This window comes from Urtica dioica, chromosome 1, assembly GCF_054948205.1.
Source record: "Urtica dioica subsp. dioica isolate 48M chromosome 1, U.dioica_male_clone48M_v1_H2, whole genome shotgun sequence".
NCBI lineage: Eukaryota > Viridiplantae > Streptophyta > Magnoliopsida > Rosales > Urticaceae > Urtica > Urtica dioica.
Window position 1 is genome coordinate 56,158,998 of NC_142756.1, and position 8,824 is coordinate 56,167,821.

The following is an 8,824-nucleotide window of genomic DNA, read 5'->3' on the forward strand; positions in this document are numbered from 1 at the left end:
CCAATGAAGAGGCCAAGCGAGTTGTGCATCCGCACAATGACGCGATCGTGCTCAAGGCCCATGTGGCCAATAACTTGGTGAAAAGGGTTCTCATCGATAACGGCAGCGCTGCCGACATAATTTTCAAGTCCACCCTAGAGCGCATGAAGCTCGGGGGGCTGCGCCCGACTCCGACCCAAACGTCATTGTTTGGGTTCACTGGGGAAAAGGTTATGACCGAGGACATCATCGACCTGCCGGTCACCTTTGGGACCCCTGGAGGAATCGAAGCCGTTCACATGGTCCCATTCCTAGTGGTCGATCAAGAGTCGCCCTACAACTTAATCATCGGGCGACCCACGTTGAACCGGCTAAGGGCGATCACTTCCACGTATCACCTACTGGTGAAGTTCCCTACTGAAGGGGGAATTGGCATCATGGCTGGAGACCAATCCCAAGCCAGAATATGCTACGTGCAAGGAGTTGATGGCAAGTCCGCGGGAAAAGCGGTCAACACAATCTTCCAACTGGAAGACGATTACCCATGCAACCTAAGGGATGCAAGGAAGTTCGGAGAACTTGACCCCCGTTATGAAATCGAAAGACTTAAGGTGGAAACCTCCGATGATCTTGTGCCAATCGTCCTGGACGAGTCGAAGCCTGATCAAGTTGTAAAAATTGGCACCCGACTTCCACTCGCCATCAAAACTCAGCTTACCGCCTTCCTTAGGGAGTTCAAGGATGTTTTTGCATGGACTCATGCGGACATGCCCGGAATCGATCCCGAGGTAATAGTGCATCGACTGAACGACGACCCAAAGGTCGCCGAAAAAGTGCAGGCTAGATGAACGTTCAACCCAGAACGATACCTGGCCATAAATGAAGAGGTCGAGACACTCCTCACCGCAAACTTCATTCGAGAGGCTAAGTACCCCAAGTGGGTCGCCAACATGGTAATGGTGAAAAAGCCAAACGGGAAGTGGCGAATTTGTATAGACTACAAAGATCTTAACAAAGCCTGCCCTAAGGACTGCTTTCCACTCCCGCGCATCGAACAACTGGTGGACGCCACGGCCGGCCATGGACTTCTAAGCTTCATGGACGCTTATTCAGGCTACAACCAAATTCGAATGCACGAGCCCGATCAAATTAAGACGACCTTTGTCACCGATCGAGGTCTCTACTGTTACAAGGTCATGCCTTTCGGCCTTAAGAATGCGGGAGCGACGTACCAACGCTTGGTAAATCGGATCTTCGCCGATCAAATCGGCAAGACGATGGAAGTGTACGTGGACGACATGCTCGTTAAAAGCCTACTGGCAACCAATCACGTACGCGACCTTAGGGAGATGTTCACAATCCTCCGCCGATATAAAATGAAGCTCAACCCCAACAAATGCGTATTCGGGGTTGAATCCGGAAAGTTCCTCGGTTATATCGTCAGCTGACGAGGCATAGAGGCGAACCCGGAAAAAATCAAGGCACTCCTTGAAATGAAGTCGCCAAGACGAGTTAAAGAGGTACAAAGCCTGACCGGTCGGATTGCCGCTCTGACACGCTTCGTGTCTAAAGCCACCGACAAGTGTCAACCGTTCTTCAAAGCTCTGAAGAAGACGGATGGCTTTGAATGGACGGACGAATGCGAAAATGCCTTCCAAGAAATGAAGGCTTACTTTGGGTCCCCACCATTCCTCTCTAAACCAAGAGAGGGCGAGACGCTATACGTGTATCTCACCGTCTCTGAAAGAGCTGTAAGTGCTGTCCTTGTCCGCGAAGAAAACAAGGTCCAGTGGCCGATCTACTACGTGAGCAAAGCCTTACTCGACGCGGAAACGCGCTACACCGAGATTGAGAAACTTTCTCTGGCTCTCGTAACGGCAGCTAAGAAGCTACGACCGTACTTCCAAGCTCACCCAATTGCGGTGCGGACTGAGCATCCAATCGGTAAAGCTCTTCAAAAGGGAACATCGACTCGCATGGCGATCTGGTCCCAAGAATTGAGCGAGTATGGGATTGAGTTCCACCCAAGAACGGCTATAAAGGGGCAGGCCTTAGCCGACTTCGTGGCAGAATTCTCCTACGCTCCCGATATGGGAAGAGCGGAAGCCGACCTTAGCGACGATACGCTAACTCGGAAAAGGAAGGTAGACCCAACGGGTCCCATCTAGGAGTTATACGTAGACGGAGCATCTAATGCTCGGGGGGCTGGCGCCGGAATAATCCTGATTAACCCCGATGGGGAAAAGCTGCGATATGCCCTTCACTACGGCTTCCAAGCCTCCAACAATGAAGCTGAATACAAGGCGCTCATTGTAGGGATAGAGCTGGCACAGAAACTCGGCTCCCATAACCTGCGAATACACTGCGACTCGCAGTTGATCGTAAACCAGGTTAGAGGAGATTACACCGCCAAGGAACCCAACATGATCGCGTACCTGGCTAAGACAAACTCCAAACTCGAGGCCTTCTCTTGGTTCGAGATTCACCAAATCCCGAGAGAACAAAATTCGGAGGCTGACGCGCTTGCTCGCCTCGGATCTGGCATCGACGAAGACGGATTGGGGACCGTACCCATTGAATCTCTCCCACGACCATCCGTCTCCCGAGACGAAGTCGGGACCATAGAGGTGGCATCTCAGCCCACTTGGATGGACTCAATTGTCGAGTTTTTGCGAAGAGGGGAACTCCCCGAAGACCGCAAGGAAGCCGATAAACTGAGGGCCTTAGCATCCAAATACACGCTCCGTGAGGGCACACTCTATAAGCGCGGTTACTCGACACCGCTGCTCCGATGCCTCGATAGCGTTGAGTCGACCAAGGTCCTCCGCGAAATCCATGAGGGCATCTGCGGAAACCACGCCGCTGGAACTTCCCTTGCGCTCAAAGCGCTTAAGCAAGGCTATTTCTGGCCTACCATGAAGCGAGATGCTTGCGAATGGGCAAGGCATTGCGATAAATGCCAGCGCTTCGCGGAAATTTCGCGACAGCCCCCGACCCCGTTAAGCAGCATCGTTGTCCCACGTCCCTTTGCTAAGTGGGGCGTGGACATCATTGGCAAGCTCCCTAGAGCGCCGAGGCAATACGAGTACGCCATTATCGCCATCGACTACTTCACTAAGTGGGTAGAGGCCGAGCCGCTTGCCAGAATAACTGAAGGAAACACGACAAACTTCATCTGGAAGAACATCATATGCAGGCACGGTATCCCCGCCTCAATTGTGACCGACAACGGGGCACAATTTGACAACGCGCGAGTAAGAGATATCTGCGATCAACTGAAGATCAGCAAGACCTTCTCCTCGCCGCGTCATCCTCAGGCCAACGGCCAAGTCGAGGCAGTCAACAAGACAATCAAAAGCAACCTGAAAAAGAAGCTCGAAGACAAGAAAGGCGCCTGGGCCGAGGAATTGCCGTTCGTCCTATGGGCATATAGGACAACCGCGCGAAACGCCACCGGCGAGACGCCATTCTCCCATATGGGGTCGAGGCCGTGGTTCCAATTGAAACCGAGGTACCCACGTTCCGAGTCGATACATTCGACGAAGTGGACAACGACGAGGCCATGCGCCTCGAGTTGGACCTGATCGATGAAAAGAGAGCGGAAGCATTCAGACGCCTCGCCGCACAGAAGCGCAAGGTCGAAAGATACTACAACTCCAAGATCAAAAGGCGAACCTTTGCCGTCAGAAGCCTCGTCCTCAGACGAGTGTTCCAAAACACACAAGTCCAAGGCGCCGGCGTCCTAGGCCCAAACTGGGAAGGCCCTTACAGAGTCCGCAAAGTCATTCACGACGGGACATACTACATCGAGCACACGGACGGAACTCCGATTCTCCACCCGTGGAACGCGGAGCACTTGAGGCAGTACTATCAGTAGCTAGCGTCCCCCGCTTTTTTTTTATCGCTTTTATTTCCCATTTTCAATAAGGCCTACGAGCCAATGTTTTAGGATTTAAATTTTCTCGCAAGTTTTTTCGCAAAAGTAATAAAACTCAAGTTTTCCGTTTCAAATTTTGTTTTATGCAAGTTTTCTGGTTATCAAACAATTAATTTATAACCCAAAAACTTGGGGGGGGGGGGGGGGGGGGGGGGGGGGGGGGCTAGCTATGGTAAGGAAACTCTCAAAAGAACACGCTCCACCAAAAGAACACGCTCCACCAAAAAACTTAAGACGCCTACATGGCGCACGTAAGACGCGTAAAGGCGCAACCCGTAAGACGCCTACATGGCGTAACTTAAGACGCCTACATGGCGCACGTAAGTCGCGTAAAGGCGCAGCCCGTAAGACGCCTACATGGCGCAACCTAAGACGCCTACATGGCGCACGTAAGTCGCGTAAAGGCGCAACCCGTAAGACGCCTACATGGCGCAACCTAAGACGCCTACATGGCGCACGTAAGTCGCGTAAAGGCGCAGCCCGTAAGACGCCTACATGGCGCAACCTAAGACGCCTACATGGCGCACGTAAGTCGCGTAAAGGCGCAGCCCGTAAGACGCCTACATGGCGCAACCTAAGACACCTACATGGCGCACGTAAGTCGCGTAAAGGCGCAGCCCGTAAGACGCCTACATGGCGCAGCCCGTAAGACGCCTACATGGCGCAACCTAAGACGCCTACATGGCGCACGTAAGTCGCGTAAAGGCGCAGCCCGTAAGACGCCTACATGGCGCAACCTAAGACGCCTACATGGCGCACGTAAGTCGCGTAAAGGCGCAGCCCGTAAGACGCCTACATGGCGCAGCCCGTAAGACGCCTACATGGCGCACTTAAGATGCCTACATGGCGCACTTAAGACGCCTACGTGGCGCACGTAAGACGCCTGCATGGCGCAATTTGAGACGTCCACGTGGCACAATCTGGCACACGTAAGGCACCTACGTAGCATGGCTGACTCGCAGTTGAAAATACTTAAGAACGCAAACCATCCAAGTGACTGGCGTGTTTGAAAAGGTATCCTGCCGAGGTAAAAGGATGGACAAAATCATTGACACAAACAAGTGACCATCCATGCATGCCATAGAAGATGAATGTGCGAAAACATTCATAAAAATAAATGAATAACTCCTCATAAAAGAAAGGGGCAACTGCCTCAAAACCGAGAAAGCATGCGCTAAGACAAGTGCGCTAAAGGGAAATATCCTAGTAAGCAAGCGCTAGGACAAGTGCGCTGAATGGAAAAACCTAAAAAGCATGCGCTAAAACACTTGCGCAGGAAAAATAAAGAAAGGAAACGGTCACTCGGCGGGATCGTCGCCCACAGGGTCGACCCCGTCGAGTGGTGGGAATAGCGAGTCGAAGAAGTCGAAGGTGACCCCCCGAGAAACATTCTCGGTAGTTGTGGCGTCCCGACACTCCACCGCCGCTGCGTGCCTTGCCTCCTCGACTCCGACATCAAAGTCGTCTTGAAGGTCGGACGCAAGCTGCTCCGCCGCGGCTTTCTCCTCGGTGACCCGAACCACCTCCTCTGCCAAGGAGTCGCGCTTACGCTCCGTACGAACACGGGCAGCCTCACTCGATGTAAGCTGGCCCTGAAGAATGCCAACTTCTTCTGTGCGCGATTCCAACTGACGTCGAAGGTCCCGCGCTTCGCCCCGGAAGACCTCCGTCGATCGAGTCGCCACTTCAAGGGCTTGACGTTCCGTCGTTAGCTCCTCAGCCATCTTCGCCACCGCCGCCTGAGCACGGTCGCACTTGCCGCGGGTAACTCCCAATTCCACGCGAGCCTCCTGAAGCTGCTCACGGAGACTCGCAAACTCCGCCTTTGAGTGAGAACCTCGCTCGGCGTGGGCCAGCTGAGACTTCGCTTGAGCAAGCTCTTCCTGGGCATGGCTCATCCGCCTGATGTGATTGTGAAGGATCTTCTCGCCCCGGGTCGCTCGAGCAAGCACCTGAGAAGGCAAAAAGACAGTTTAGCAAAAGACAAGATTCACCGTAAACGAGGCAAAGGAAACTCACTCTCTGTGCGTCGGAAACGCCGTGACGAAAGAACTCCACGTCGCTGCTGGCCACGACGCTCTTCCACATCTTCATCGAAGATTGAGCGAGGCCCAGGGAACATTCCTCCCTAACCTCCGCAGCCTCCACGTCGACCATCGAGTTTACGCGCTTGGAGTCCGAAGATGTGTCGGGTAAAGCCGAGGAGGAGGGTCGCTTCAAAGAAGCGCGAGGACCACTCCCCGTCCGATGATCAGTATCGGGTTTCTCCCGACCGTTCCGAGCGGCAATCCGACAACGGACCGCCGCCAACGACTTCGGGTCCCGGGAAGCCTTCGCTAGACGAGCCCGAGCCCTTGCCCTAGCCGAAGAGACTACAAAAGCAACAAAAGTCAAAAACCTAAGCTAAAAACAAGAAGCAAGAAGTGTGAAACATCGACATACCTTGCGGATCGCCACTCGAGGGAGATGAAGCGGCACTGGGGGCACTCTCGGTCCGCTGGCTAGGTGGAAATGGCGGGAACCACCCGGTAGAAGCCATCAGCTCAGGGGAACGAAATCGTTCGACGGCTTTCCGAGCCTCCGACATTCCCCGGATCTCCTTCACAAAGTCGAGGTCATCGGCCCCTACGTTAGCAGAAAACTCGGCCAAGGGGCCGAACCGAAGCGGCGCGTCACCAAAAGCCTCCGCCGAGACCCACACGCACGGTCGTCGATTGTACTTCTCTGAATCAATGATCAGCTTAGTATTCCGGCGATCGCGGGCCACAAAGAAACTGGGTTGCCCGGGCGCAGGGAAAACCGCGATGAGATTGCGAAAATCACTCACGGTCATCACCCGCTCAGTCTGGCAATGCCACTCCATATGGCACATCGCCACTATGCGGTAGAATGCCGGGCTCATCTGACATGCGTGCACCCCCAGACGGGCGAGAAGCTGCTGAACGATGGGTTGAAACGGCAGCCGCAGCCCGCAGTTAAGACTCGCAACTGAAACTGCGGCAAAACCACGACGAGGCCGGAAAGGACGGTCGTCCTTTAAGGGACGGAGAAGCGCCACGGACGACGGAATGGTAAAAGCCTCCCGGAGACCGACGAATGTCCGGTAGGTGAGCGTGCTCGAAGCATCGACCCCCGAACAATCGAAGTTCTCGGGAGCAGCAAGGCCTTCCTCGGGATACCACTCCGTCCTAGCAAGCGACCTCGCCGATACCAACGCCTCTGCGTCAGGGGTCCCGGGCTGAGGACCCCCTGACTCCACGGAAGGGCTCCTGCCCTCCGACACAACCACGGCAGCCGCCGGCGGTACCTCGGGACGCTCCGATGCGAGGCCTTCGGCCCCCGGACATGTCTCTGACTCACCTCCGGGATCTTCAGACTCGGGACCAAAGTCGTCCACGCAGTCTATCTCGTCGAGAACCGACTCTAGCAGAGTCACCGCATCCGCGTTCGTAGCATCTCCCGGCACGCCTTGAAAGTCCAAGTCGGACCGCGGCACGTCGAGGCGGACTTTGTCACGAACCCCCTCGCCAACTAAGTTGATCACGAGGCGAGGGGCAGGCTCCCCGGATGCGGGATGATCAAACTCCCCACCTGTAGCGCGCCCAGTTGGCGCGCACTTTTCGAGAGGCTGAGCAGCGGGCACGGTCACACCCAGCTCGCCTTCCTCCAGCCACTGCTCTACTCCGCTTGGATTTTCTTCCACGTGCAGAGGAACTTCCCTTAAACCCGCGAAGAGATCATCCTCTGCGTGTTCAGAACCCTGAAACAAGAGAGAGAAATCAATCTCGAGACTCTCAGCTGAGAAAAGGGAAGGGACACCCATAATGCAAGCGTAAAAAAGAAAACAAGCGTAGAGAAAAGAGAAGAAATAAAGTGAGGAATAAAGGGAAGGGGGGAGGTCTATTTATAGACTTCTAGGGGGGTAGGAGTCGAAATCCTACTCCCACAAGGAGCAAAATCGGAGTAAAAACTCCAAAAAGTCGGAGTTCTCCCGCGCGAAGCGAACCAGCCCCGCGCACAGGGCGCGCCGCGCGCCAAGCCCGCGCGCCGCGCGGGTCATGCAGCACAGACCGCGCGCCGCGCCGTCCAGGGCGCGCGCCGCGCGTCCCCCTGAAAAAAAAAGAGAAGAAAAAAGAAGAGGACAAATTTTTTTCCTCGGGGCCACAAGGCACGGGATATATTTTCCTCAAACACCCAACTAGAAGAACAAAAAGTTCATCGCTGGGACGCCTCCCGAACGACGAACTTGGGGGGCTAATGTTGTCGGTCGTTTTCGGAAAACCCGGGACGCCAAGAAGGCACGTCGCTCAAAGGGTCGATGGTCAGGCCGGAGGTCCTGAAGAGCGCCAAATCTTCAAGCCCTCGCCCAAACTCCTGACTCCTCGAGTCGAGCTTCGCTCCTCGAGTCGAACCTTGAGTCAATCTCCTCGAGTCGAGCTTTGCTCCTCGAGTCGAGCCTTGAATTGTTCCTCGAGTCGAGCCTTTAATTGTTCCTCGAGTCGAGCCTCGAGTCATTTTCGAGTCAAGCCTCGAGTCATTCTCGAGTCACTCCTCGAGTCAAGTCGCTAGTCGCTCTCGTCGAGTCGAGCCTTGCTCCTCGAATCGAGTCGCTCTCGTCAAGTGGAAAGCTTCATATTTCACGTGAGAAGAATGACATTCGAAGACCCGCAAGAACCCGGCCAAGACGAGCCGTCCATCACGCACACAGCGCGCTACGCCGGCCGGCCGTGCAGCAGACGGGGCGCCGCGCCAGACAGGCGCGCGCCGCGCGCTCCATGCGCCGCACGACCTGCGCCGCGCCCGGTGACCCTCGCGCCGCGCCCGGTGACACGCGCGCCGCGCCCCTTGCGCCGCGCGCCGCGCGCCGCGCGTTGTGCGCCGCTCTTTGTGCGCCGCGCGCGCCGTGCG